The 13,062-nt window shown below is 45.6% G+C and overlaps 1 protein-coding gene across 7 annotated transcripts in view; it reads right to left on the bottom strand.

Annotated features, from left to right (window-relative positions):
- PRICKLE1 (prickle planar cell polarity protein 1) overlaps positions 1–13,062 on the bottom strand; it is a 119,035-nt gene that overhangs the window by 15,705 nt on the left and 90,268 nt on the right. The window contains exon 1 of one of the 7 annotated variants that reach the window (XM_059185611.1): positions 6,379–6,513. The exons of 3 other annotated variants lie outside the window; for them this stretch is intronic. The gene's annotated coding sequence lies outside the window, so the exon portion shown is untranslated. Of the gene's footprint in view, positions 1–5,236; positions 5,340–5,464; positions 5,546–5,864; positions 6,272–6,378; positions 6,514–13,062 lie in introns of those variants that run through there. 3 more of the 7 variants (XM_059185608.1, XM_059185614.1, XM_059185612.1) reach the window with 3 other exon arrangements.

Here is a 13,062-nt window from a genome sequence, read left to right as displayed (position 1 = left end):
ACAAACACTACACATGATTTTATGGGAACCATTTGGGAGTGTATATTTTTATATTCTCTTACCTAACCTAGCTAAACTAAACATGGTATTTTAAAAATATTTATTTAAAAAAAAACCAAAAAACAAAAAACTGTGGGCAAGACACCATGTTAGATGCTCTAAATAAATAGAATAAAAAGCCAAAATAGCTTAGTATTCTGTGGTTATTGCGAGGCAGGTTTACTTCCTGGTCTTGAAATGCTGTAATTTAACTGAATGAACTTAATCATATGTGAATGACAATTATGTAAGAACCAATTCTGTGCTAGGTTTGCCCCTCCTAGGGAAATGAATCAGTAGAGGCCCCACCTCGCCAATGTCTCTTTGTAATTCTGGATGTTAAGAAGTCTCATCATGCAGGGAAAAAAGTAAAACAGTTTTCAGGAATGGGTCTGTTCAGGTTTCAGAGTCTGAGCCTTAAGGAAACGTGCAGAGGAAGCGGCACCTTTAAGAGCTACCAGCACAGTCAAAGATGTCCTCGAGGTCAGCGCAGCACGCAGGAATCTGAACCAAATCAGAGCAGACACAATTTGAAGAGAAGACTAAAAGCCAGTTAGAAGAATCTAGGAGAGAAATGAATGGCAGAAGAAAAGAGCATGGACACAAGGGAGGGGAGAAAGAAGCCTGAGATTGGGCAGAGAGAAATGAGATACTTTTTTCTTAGAAAGACAAGGATTATCCTGGGGGTGCTCCGCGCCGCCAAACAGACGGTGGGAGAGTTTCATTTCCCTCCTTTATCCCTTTCCTCTCTCTTCCCTTCAAAACAGTTAAACAGCTACTTCTCACCATGTAAAAAGACTCAAAGACAAACCCCTCGCAGGTGTAGGACTTCTCAATCATCATATAATTGTCAAGAGAACATCTGACCCAAGGGCTAGAGCAATACTTAGGGAATAGGATCTGGGGCTTCAGCATTCAGTAAACTCAGCCTTGAAGCCTTCAGACCTCTCCCAAGTCAGCGATCATGAGGTCTTATCTTATGGCAACTATTTTTCTTTCAAAGACAGTGTAAGTATGGGAAAGGGGTGTTTTTGCTTGTTTTTTTTTTTTTTTTTTTTTTTTTAAGATTTTTTATTTATTTAACAGAGAGAGAGAGAGATCACAAGCAGGCAGAGAGACAGACAGAGAGAGAGGGGGAAGCAGACTCCTTGCTGAGCAGAGAGCCGGATGCGGGACTCGATCCCAAGACCCTGAGATCATGACCTAAGCGGAAGGCAGAGGCTTAATCCACTGAGCCACCCAGGTGCCCCAGTATGGGAAAGTTTTGAAGAAAGGAACGGCATGAATATAAAGAATTAGTTAGTATCGACATGTGTCAGTTGGCATTATTACTTCCACTGTTAATTAGTGGGAACATTTTCTTGAAGCTGATCGGCAACATCCAGAATAAGAACAACTTAATAACAAAACAAGGTTGACATGTGAATTTCATCTTCTTTTTGAGGTCAGGAGGTTGTCTAACCTTTTGAAGGGCAAACAATTTTGACAAACTATTAGCCTCCATTCCCAGATCTCTTAGAATCAGCTTCTAACAAGTCCCTCCATAAAATCTCCAGTACCAGCTTGTGTGCATGTGTGTGAGCCCACACCCACCCAGAGACACACCTGGTGCGTAAGGGTCTACACACCGGGGTATTTCTAGGTGTCTTAGGCAGAGCAACAATTGTGAGAACCCAATATATGACTGGCTGTAAGCTGACCCTTGTCAACTTGTCAGAACATGGCCTTATTTATCCAACACCGTGATGTAAGGAGGGGTTCCTCATGAAATTTACTTCCAGATTAATTTATTCCATTTATTCATTCATCCCCATAGTTAAAGGCCATTACTGAGTGATTCCAGGAAATACCAAAAAGAGGCAACTGAATTTATTCAATTACACACTAGAACTTAAAAAAAAAAAAAATGTATCCATGATGACAAGAGTATTTCCAAATTCTGTTATACAATTCCTTGCTTTCTTGAGTGGTGCTATGTGTGTACTGTATGTGATTTAGCCTTTGGCTGCTAATTTGCTTTCATTCTTAGTAGAAAGTGAACAGTAGAAAGAACACAGGCTTCAGGAATCTAATCCAGCCATCCAGCTGGGTGTGACCTGGGAACCGAATTCCTCCCTAGAAAGTAAGGTTAGAGCTCTCTTTCAATGCAAAGCTTATGTCTGGAATCACATGGCCCCACACTCATGGATTTAAGATGGCTGACAAACTTTTTATGTTTTTCCCTCCCTACTGTCATGATTGATTTTTTAATTCCTGCTGCTTATTAAGTAAGTAGCCTTTTCTCTTTGCCCACAACCAGCAACCTCCAAATCTTTTGTTTTATGTTCTGCAAATTAGGCAACTACAATTTGAAAAAATTAGTTTAAAAGTATACAGAGTATACAGAATCGCTTCTCGGCCTTTTGGCTAAGATCAAGGGTAAAAGTATATAGAATCATTATACTATGAACAAAGGCTTACACATTCCTTCTGTGAGTACAGTAATCACTGGTTAAATAAGATAATGTACAATGTGTGAAGGTATTTTGCTAATTAAAAGCAGCTTTATTATTTTGCTATGCTATTCTGGTCACTTAAGAATCACTTACTTTCTGCTGTGCTATAGGCTGCATCCAGGACAGCTAAGGATTACTATTTTGACTGACCTTGCCGTATACCTTGCCATAAATGGTATTTTTACTTTACTATTTTTCCCTACAAAGCTTAGTAAGTCAGCACAGTATATGAAGGTCCAGAGGCAGAGAAGAGTCAAGAGTTTCGCTGGAAGACAGAAGCAACAAGAGAAGGCAACAGGAGCACCGAATGCCATTGTCAAGAATTAGACACATCAGGCAGGAGACTTTGTGCTTAACTCTCATAAGGTGACAGGAAGAGACAAAGGGCATGTGAACAGAGTGCCACCGATGGTCTCAAAGAGAATTAATACAACAGGGATGGTCAGGAAATAGAACAAGAACCTAGGAGGGCCCTTTTAGTCCACTGCTACTAAGAGAGCCTAAACATGGTGGCTTGGGGAGATGAAGTAAAAGGAACCAATAGGAAAGGGGGAAACTGGGTCAAAGACAGTCTTGAGTCTTCTGTGACTGAAAGACGATGCACTAAAATGGAAATACGACATAGGCAAGTCAGAGGGGAATAAGGATTAAAGGGGGTTGAGGAGAAGGAGTTCAATCAGATACATAACGGACATTTAACTATACATCAGTTCTGGTCTGGTTCCCATTATTAATCATTTTCTTGGACAAAGTCACCAAGCCAAATTAAAATCATGCAAATAGAAAACAGAATAATTTTCAGTGCCTGCCATTGAACATGAAGTCCAAGGTCATACCCCTAATTACAAATACTTTCTCCAAATCCACTCTAGTTCCTACGCGAAGATTACCGTGGCATTGCAGGATCCCTATGAAAAGGTACTTCTTGTGTGAACCTGCCCAGGGAAGTCAGAAATCCTTTGATCACCAAAACCCAGGAGAGATACCGATTTGTGAAGTCAGTTGGGCTAACATTCTCTAGGGGTCCCCTGCTGCTAAGCGTCATTCTGTGGGCCACAAACTGCTTAACAACTTCTTTGTTAAACTGCTTGTTAACAAGGCCTTAGCACACAGAAGATGCAGATCACACATACCCATTCAAGAGCTACTCTAACTCTGTCAGGCTAAATATGCAGGTGAATTAAATTTAACCACAGACTAACTTGGCAATACAAAAACCTGTAACACTTCTATTCTTCACAACACACAACACATACAACCCTATGGATATAGGCTTTTTTTTTTTTTTTTGTAAGCCAGAGACCTGTAATCACCATAGGTATCAAAACTATGATAACCAAGGTTTGGATTTCATAGTAGAGACCCTGAACTCTTATCTCTTTAAAGCTTTCTCACACACAAAGAGCACTCAGAGCTTCCAGTCTGCTAAAGACAAAAGTTCAGAGCCCAATTCAGTTTTATTTATATTGAAATGAACTGCAGAGATAACTGCAAAATAAAAACATAATAAAGGTATCCAAAGACATTGCCTAATGAAAGATTCTTTTGCTAAAAGTACTTCATACCAGCAATTAGTGGCATTAGGCCATGTGCCCCTTGGCATTTTCTGTATTTTCCAGGTAAACCTCCGTCCAACTTGTACATTTTCCAACAGCTGAGTGGCCTGTCATGTACCATCCAATTGCCAAGAAGCTATCGAAGCTATCCATTTTTCCAAGAGGAAATGTGCAACTCTGCGGGGTTTCAAAGCATTCTAATTTCATGCACAAATACATTCCACGACAGTAAGACAGACTGCTTAACAAAAGGAGGAAACATGATGACAAAGCATGGTCCTCTGCCAGAGCGACGCTTTTGGGGTCAGTTTTTTTGGCTGTAAACCGGCCTATACAGACAAAATCCAAACGCACGCTGGGGTGTGCGGCGGACCACGCAAGGCACTGCGCTAACGAACCAGTTATTTTCCATAACGGGGGACGCAGATATTTTCGCAAATCGTGTTCCAGTCAGGCTCCTATTGATTTTCTGAATTTCTATTTTCCACGGCGGCCCAAGGAAACGGCAGCCAGACTTGACTCCAATGTACACACAGACTCGGGTTTCACCCCGTCACCTGTTGGCTCCTGAACAACACCCCTCTTTGTGAAACTTACAGCACTCATTTGAAACAAGTTTCCAGAGAAAACACTTCAAGAAAGTGTTTGAGAAGTCACGAGACTCGAGTTGTAAAAACAAATTCCACACATAGCCTGGTTTATACTGACACAGATTAATGGGAAATCCCGAGCTTTTTAAGAAGGGGTCGGAGGGGAGCCGGAGGGAAAGGATGCCACCCTTCTCGGGGAAAACGCGGCCGGCTAATTCTAGACAGGGCTGCGAGGGACGGCTGTCGGGGTTCCGCTGGGTCAACGCAGGCCCGCCGGCAGGAGAGAGACCCCCCCCCCCTTAGAGCAGCCGTCGGCGCCCTGCAAAGCCCGACCCTCCGCTCGGGCCGCAAGGGGGCGCCCCGGGCCGCGGGAGGGACCGGACCCCCGGCCCATTTCTAGACTGCCCCCCGCCGCCCCCTTCCGCACCCAGAAGCCGCGCCCCAGACCCAGCGGCTGGGAGCGAGTCCTTCCTGGGCGCCGACGCGAGACGCGCAGAGCACCGCTCCTCCCTTCCCCTGGGGGACAGTACAGTCGCCCGTGAGTCCCCTCACCCACCTCCAGGGGAAAGCCTCGCGCCGCCTCTGCGCAGCGCCCCCTCGGAGGAAGAGCACTCGCCCCGCGGCTGGACGGAGCTACTGAACGGCCGCCGTCTCCTCGTCTCCCCCAACTTCCGACGAGAACCCCCTCCCCGCGGGCGCTCGGGGGGCACCCCCGCAGCCCTCGGCGTTCAGTCGCCGTCGCCCCGCTGCCATCAAGCCCCCGGGGCAGACAGCGGCTCCCCACCTGCGGCTGCGGGGCCGAGCGCGGCCTGCAGCCCCTCCTGGCGCCCGCCGCGGTCCGCGAATTCGCGGAACCGCTCCGCGTACTCCGGCGCGAGGTGGTTCCCGAAGGAGAAGAGGACTGGGTGCCCCCCGGGTCACCCTCACCCCCCGTTTCCGGAGACCCTAGCAGGGCGGGGACGGAGGCACGGAGGCGCGGGGGCGGCGAGCGCAGGGCCCCTGGTAAACCGTGCCGGGACGTGCCCCTCACCCCGGTGGGGGCTCAGCGCCTGCCCCGCCCAATGGGTGGGTGGGTGGGGGTCGCTGCCGGCAGCCCCCGCTCGGCCGTGATGCACCCCCCACTCCACGCACACACATCCGCAACCCCCTTCAAACCCCTTTCGGTGCAACGCGGCGGTCCTCACCCGCTGCAGCCCCCTAACCAGCCGTGGGGGGCCCGGCAAAAGGTCCTTCAGCTCCCCGGAGACCCTCCGTCCCCGCCGGCGTCGCCGACTCGGCTCCCCCGTGTGTGAGTCGCCTCGTCCAGGCCACCGCATCCCCCGCACCCCAGCGCTGCGTTTCTCCAGAACCATCCACCGGGGAGAGAATAATCGCCGCGTCCGCTCTGCGCCCGGGGCCGGCGCTCTTCAAAAAGTAACCAGAGCCCGCATTTTAAAAAGTAACCATTTCGCTTCCTGCGGCTCCTACCCTCCTAGGAGCGCGTCCCGCCGGCCGCCCGGCTCGCAGTCCCAGCCCCGCGGGGCACCCGGCTCCTGTCCGCAGGAGGCGCCTGCCCAGCCTGATCTCGCGGCCGCCCGCTTTCCAGGAACTGTCACTGCTGACCGTGCCCCTGGCAGGTCTCCACGAGGTCCTGCGCGCACACGATTCCTCGAAAAGTTACCCACCCACTTGGCCAGCCTCGCGGCTGGCGCACCTTACCTCCGTCCGCCCGCTCCATTCCCAGGAGCCCTAGTGAGAGGAGCGGCTGAGATGCAAATACCCCAGGACGCTTATGTAAACTTCCCCCTCCCGCAGGTGCACGCGCGGGCCACAAAACGCTGGGAGAATTATGCAAGGCCACCTCTTAAAGAAATCATCTCCACTCAGCCCCATAAACATGATGTCAGCAAATGGCACGTTTAACCAAGTTCTCACTTGGAAGGGCTCATTAACATATGAATTCTCCTCTTAGGGCTTTTGCATTTCGCAGTGATTCCTACTGCTTAGAGCAGGAGGTTTATTTTTATCGGTAAATAACGGCAAAAGAAAAGGTGCCAGGTCAAGGGACACACTTAATGGAGTGCATGAATAAGCATTTTTATGAACAGGTGAACTCCATATCATTATTCAGACACAAGAACATGCCTCATACTTAAGGCTAATCTTGGTTTTGAGCTGATTCCTAGGTACACTGAGAGAAAGTGAAGTTTGGCATTAGTTATCTACAGAAAAAAACAAGAGAAGCAAAAACAGGACCTCAAAGCTTACCAAAAAAGAAATGATAGATCAGTACAACCAGGACCTGAGGCACCCATCTCTTCTGAACTACAGATTTCAATTTCTACAATAGCCTCCTTTGTCACAAGGTGATAAAATGCCAAGGGAGGGGAGAGAAAAAAGACTCCATAATTAAAAATGTAAGGATTTTGTCCGTTTATAAAGTGCCATTAAATAAAAGCAACTTGAAATGGTCACCAGTTCCTCAGGCATCCTCCCTTTAGGTTAAAAAAAAAAAATTCCTCCATCAGGATTCCTTGGGAGTGCTTTGTAATATATATGTTTCGGCAGTATGCAACTCAACAATAGCTCATTGTAACTGTGAGTTAAAAATACACAAACAAGTTGCCATAAATGGAGCAGTTAAGTAAATAACTCTGGCCAGTTTCTGTTATCTCTGCCTTAAAGAGAGGAGAAGCTCCTTTTTTTTAAGCGATGGTTTTAAAGTGGCAGAGACAAAAATTTGTGTCTCTGCTGGTAGACTAATTCAGAAACACGGATTCAAACAACGGGATTTGTAATTCAAATAGGCTCTCTGTTGGCCAATATGGATACCGGTTTTGAAGACGGTTCCTAAACAGTTGCAAGGTAGAGCTCCTCTGGCCTTCAGACTGTGTGGGAACTTGTGGGAGGGAGGGCAGGGGGCTTTCAAGGTTACCACTTTCCTCTGTGGACTTGTGAAATTAACCATGAAGGCCTCATCAGATTTCCTTTTTCCTATTTCATTCTGTATGGACTTCCTCAGGAAAGTCATCCACTGAACAGTATCTAGAGGACAGAATTTGCAGGGATGGACTTAAGTAAAATCCTAAATTATGATACCATTATGATAAAGGGAGTATCAGAGGACGGATGCTGTCGAGCCAGGTGGATCCTTTTAGAAACAGCTTTTAAAGGAGCACAGCCAAGGCCACAGAACCCTCCCAAAGGACAAACCATAGCAACACTTATCAGTATTACAGCCATTTTAAGCGTGATTCCTCGAAGGCAGTTATTTATACTGTTTGTTACAATTTCAACAGGTACTGTCAGCTTTATTGCCTATTGTCCGTGTTTGTCTCGATGAAGCACTTTGGAGAGCGTTAAAAAGCTTTCCACTGATGTTCAATCTAAATGCAGCAGACTTTCATAGGGTCTGAAAGGCATTGTTATTGTCAAGGGTGAATTTAGGCAGGATGGGGAGCAAGGCCCCCAGCCAGCACCCTTTTGTTTCAGTCAGGTGGAATATTCATTGCTTGCAGATCACACTTGAGGGGAAGCTGAGAAAGGAAGCCCAGAAATTCACAGGACTTGGCTTCCTCACCCGGTCCTGGTCTCTGCTCTCCTGCAACCTCCTCAGAGGGGCCTTATCCAACCCTCCTAACCCCCCAGATCACCTCTCCCTCTGGTTTGTACTACTTGTGTTCGTAGCTCTTAGCTTTGCTTGACCCGATAGGTCTGTTAGTTCATGATTGCTGTCTTTCTCCTCCCCCAGAAGGCAGAGACTTTGGGGATTCTGCCATAGTCTCAGCACCTAGAATCTTCCCTGGCACATAGCAGACACGCTCAATCAACATGAGTCAAATTAGCAAATGGGTTTTGGATGTTCTCAGGCCCTCGTATATACACCACACGTGGACAAGTAAGCCTGTTTCTCACCTAAAAGCATCCTGAACTGCTCCGTCCTACTGGAGACTATACTAGAAAACCAGAAAAATACCAAGGGCAAAGAAATAAAGAGGCAAATGCCTGCCAGCTCTCCTGGATCTGGAAGAAAGAGATAAAATACAAAACAGAAAGCAAACCTTGGTGCTATTTCTTGATTCTCCTGTGGTTTGTATGTGGTGACCTTGAGGTCTTTTCCTTGCCTCTGTTTTTTTCATTTGTAAAAGAGACCTGCTTTTTAGTTTTTAAGAGTAAGAGTTGCTCTTGGTCTCAGACATTGGGAAGAATTTGTATGTAAATACCAGAACTCTAGGAGGAGTCTATTTAAGTGATCAGATGTCTTGGAGTTTCTGAACAGAAGAGAGAGATCAAGGGCTCTAACGTTCAAGTGACACCTCAGTGAATAAATCGGAGGGTCAGTTGCCATAATAACGTTAAGCTTCCGCCTTCAGGTGCAGCACAGTCTAGGACAGTAGTTTGGCTGCTCTGACTATACAGACAGGTAACCAGAAGAATCTCAAAATACACTTGTATGTAGTATGTACTTTCTAATGAAAAGAACTTTTAATAAAAAATCACGAAGTTACACTGGTAGACAGTAGATTGGACAATAACCTGCAGCATCCTACATCTTGTCTGGGTTAAAAAAAAAAAGAGAGAGATCCAGAGGAATAATCATAATTCATCATGCTTGTTACCAGATTTGTTACCACTGAAGGGCTACATAAAATGGTTTCTTTTTCTTGTACATTTTAAACATTGCTGTTGAACCTCAGATTGGGCAATACATCCTGGTGGGTTCCTGCACACCTGCAAGTTCTAGTTACCCTGAGCTGAGCCGGTAGCACCCCAGGGAAGGGCCCCGAGGCAGATGCCGGTTCTTCCTAGAGTTCCCAGGCATTACGTGTTTATAATAGGGTTACTTCTCTAGGCCTCCAATTACTTTCTTCGCCCTTTGATTACATTTAAAGCGATGTGATTAGAGAGCACTGGTTCTTTAACATTTTCTGCACCCAGTCCCTCCTTAGATTTACTACTTCAGTCCTCTCAGCTGTCTGTGCCCTCCCCCACCCACACGGCCTCCGTGAGTGACCTGACTCCTCCCAGCGAAGTACCCAGAGGCTCCGGGCTTGCAGGGAGGAGACTGACCCGTCTGTTCTTTGTCAATCACGCTCCTCTGACATTGGGATACATCACTTCTCTAAGGTATTCGTTTTCTTCGTTTCTAAAAGTGCTAGTGTTTTGGGCGAGGTCAACGGTTAGAATCCTTTTTTTTTTTAAACTCAAGAATCTCAGGGTAGGAATAGATGAAGGGAAGCTGCTTTGTTGCAGCTCTGGGTTGGCTTCTTCCCAAACACCCTCACCCCCTATTCGTTCAGGTCGGCCCCTCAGGCTTCCTCACCTCAAACTAGTGCTCCTGGAGGCTCCACCAGTTCTAGTATTTTCTGAGTCTTAAAACTCAGTAGCTGGCTAGGACATGAATGCCAGATAGGCGTTTCCAGTTAAGATGTCTTGAGTCTATAGTCCAAGCCAGAGGGGGAGCAGCGGGAGTCAGGTGCTTTCATTTCCCTCTTGCCTAGAGCTATAACTTCTAGTAAACACCAGCAGCTGTCTTCGCCCACCGCAGTCCTTCTCCCAACTTTTCTGGAATACCCCTTCGCACCCCGGGAAGTGTTTGTTATTTTTCATGGACAGATAATTACACTAATATTCAAGCACCGTGACCTTAAGTTCTTCACCTTTCTCTACTTCTGTAGATCGGTGGTTTAATATGAACATTCTTAAAAGACTTCACTACTGAAAAACTACCAAAATGTTATGGAATAAAGAATAAATCTTCCAATAATTATTGAGAGATCTACACACATTGGATATCCAAGATATATGACGATTCAAAACCCAATATACATAGTATGATCACATTGTTAGAACTCATAATACATAAGCTAGTATATGACAAGCAAAACTATTTAGAAGAATATAAATACTAAACCATTAATATATTTTCTTTTTTTAAAATTTTATTTATTTATCTGACAGAGAGCTCAAGCAGGGGGAGAGGCAGAGGGAGAAGAAGCCTGCTCCCTGCTGAGCAGAGAGCCTGACGCAGGGCTCAATCCCAGGACCCAAGGATCATGACCCAAGCCAAAGGCAGACAGATGCTTAACTGACTGAGCCACCCAGGTGCCCCCGTTAATATGTTTTCTAGGGGAGGGCAGATTATAGGAAACAGTCACTTTTTAATTTATATTTGTAAAATAAATGTATTTTCATATCATTTGTACCTTTTTTCTATTTATAATGATCAGATAAAACTTCTACAGTTTAAGAAACAATTAAGAGAATACACTATAATATCAATATGAGGAAGAAAATTTCAGAGGTAGAAGGTGATGCTCCTGATTTAATTAATATTTGACATGGGAAAATACATGAACACATAATTCCTCTCCCTGTATCTTCCTCTCATCTCCAATGCATTTATTTCCAATGCTTTGGGAAGGGGTGTACCAGTCCCACATTTGCAAGGAGTCAGATGTATTAGCTCGGGAGCTGCTCGAGCTGATATTCACTGATTATCACTTGATTGTCACTGATTATTCACTTGATTCACTGATATTCTTTCGTGGATTCCAAAGATACGTGTTGAAGGGCAGCATTGTTAGACCTAGACCTTCCCCTTAAGGTAAGGAGTTCATACTGAAAATTTCACTTTCTATTTATATCTTAGTTTATTTCCAAAAAGCTCAGAAAAATATACAAGATGAGTGGGGAAAGTAACTTCATTTTTCAAAATACATAACAAACCATGATACATTATGATTCTACTACAGTAGAGGCATGGTTAAAATTATAATCCAGGAATAAGAGGAAATGCTGATCAATCAATTCTGGCTAGGAGGTAAAGATCAAGGAAGTGGGCAGGTGGGAGAAGTTTTGATCCAGTGCTTTAAGGATTAGAAGAACTTGATCACAGTAATCTTGGAGTAGAGCTGGGGTGGGAAAACAGGACTGAGCCAATCAAACTAGAGAAGAGTGAGCAGCTCTTCGTAAACCATGATAAATGTGACAGAAGGACAGGGAGATAGAAGGGGGGGGCTGGAGACTGTGCCCAAAGGAAGGCAGGACCTCTACGCTACGGAAACCACAGAAGTTAAAGCAGAGAAGAGAGACGTGATTGTATGTATGGCCAAATTAGAGGGAGGGCAGAGAGCTGTGCAGAGAAACTAGATGGAAAGAGCTTAGAAGCTGCCTCAGTATTCAAGGGCAGAGAAGACAAGACAGTGTGTCTGAGGGTGAAGGAACTGGACTTGTGGCCGCCAAGTGTCTCTGCCGGAGGTCAGGGTGCCAGATGGGGTGAGAACCTTCCTAAGTGAATCAGCGTTCCCATAGTTCCCTTGAAAGACAACCAGAAGTTTAGCCCTGATGTGAGCTTTAACGTGAAATAGCAAATACTTCTCATGGCCCAGGGGAGACAAAGGATTTACATTTTTCTTTCTTTCTTTTTTTTAGTCTCCACATCCAACATGGGGTTGTAACTCATGACCCAGAGATCAAGAGTCCCAGGCTCTACCAGTCCAGCCAGCCCGCGCCCAGGGTTTTCCTTCCTGTCTCCTTCCCTCCCTTCCTTCCTTTGTTTATCTGAGGGTCGTGGGGAGAGGGAGAGAAGCAGACTCCCCAGTGAACCCAATCCCACAAGAGCTGGATGTTCAACCCACTGAGCCACCCAGGTGCCCCAGGATTTACGTTTCAAGGCTCATCCTTTATCTTCCTGTTGATATTCACCTTTTAAACATAGTACTTACATCGTCTACTGTTAAAGAGCTCAGGGTCCATGCCTGTGAAAGGAACAGGAACGTGATTTTCAGGCTGGAGGAACTACCCAGCCACTACTACAGAGGTCAAGATGGCACTGAAAATCACCTTGGTATGGGAAGTCGGGGTCTTCAATCTAGATGTGCTTTATACAAAACATCTAAATAATAGGTATTGCTTTGTCTTTAAACTTTAAAATTACGAAGTGTTGGCTGCTTTATTTCATGAACTACATGTGCAAAGCTATTTTGCTCACCTGTGTATTTTCTTACACTCTTTAAACGCTCCGCCACCTAAAACGGTTGACCCTCCACAAGGGAGAAAGCGGACCAACAAAGGCATGCCAGCTTTTAACACCGTTACTGTGTGCTGTAAGTAATCAAGGTGTTCCTAGAGAGGTGTCAGCAAAGAATTAGCTCAAGCAGCCAGAAGCCTCTTGCCGAAAAGAAAAAGGTCAGCAAAGCTTTCCATAACATTTCTTTATCTTATCTGAGATCCCAAGTCCCTTTCTGCAGCCGTGGGAATTTAAACGAGGTGACTTGTAGAGGAGACTGGTTGGCAAGCTTTAATTAGACTGTGCCAGGGACAGGATCTGCATTTCAAATTGTTCTATTGGTCCCGAATCACATAGTTCTAGATGAGTAACTGTCTTTTATTACAAGTTAC

Source organism: Mustela lutreola, chromosome 8 (genome assembly GCF_030435805.1).
Source record: "Mustela lutreola isolate mMusLut2 chromosome 8, mMusLut2.pri, whole genome shotgun sequence".
In the NCBI taxonomy this organism is placed as follows: domain Eukaryota; kingdom Metazoa; phylum Chordata; class Mammalia; order Carnivora; family Mustelidae; genus Mustela; species Mustela lutreola.
The sequence above is the reverse complement of the archived record's forward strand: the minus strand, read 5'-3'. Positions and strand labels throughout refer to the sequence as shown.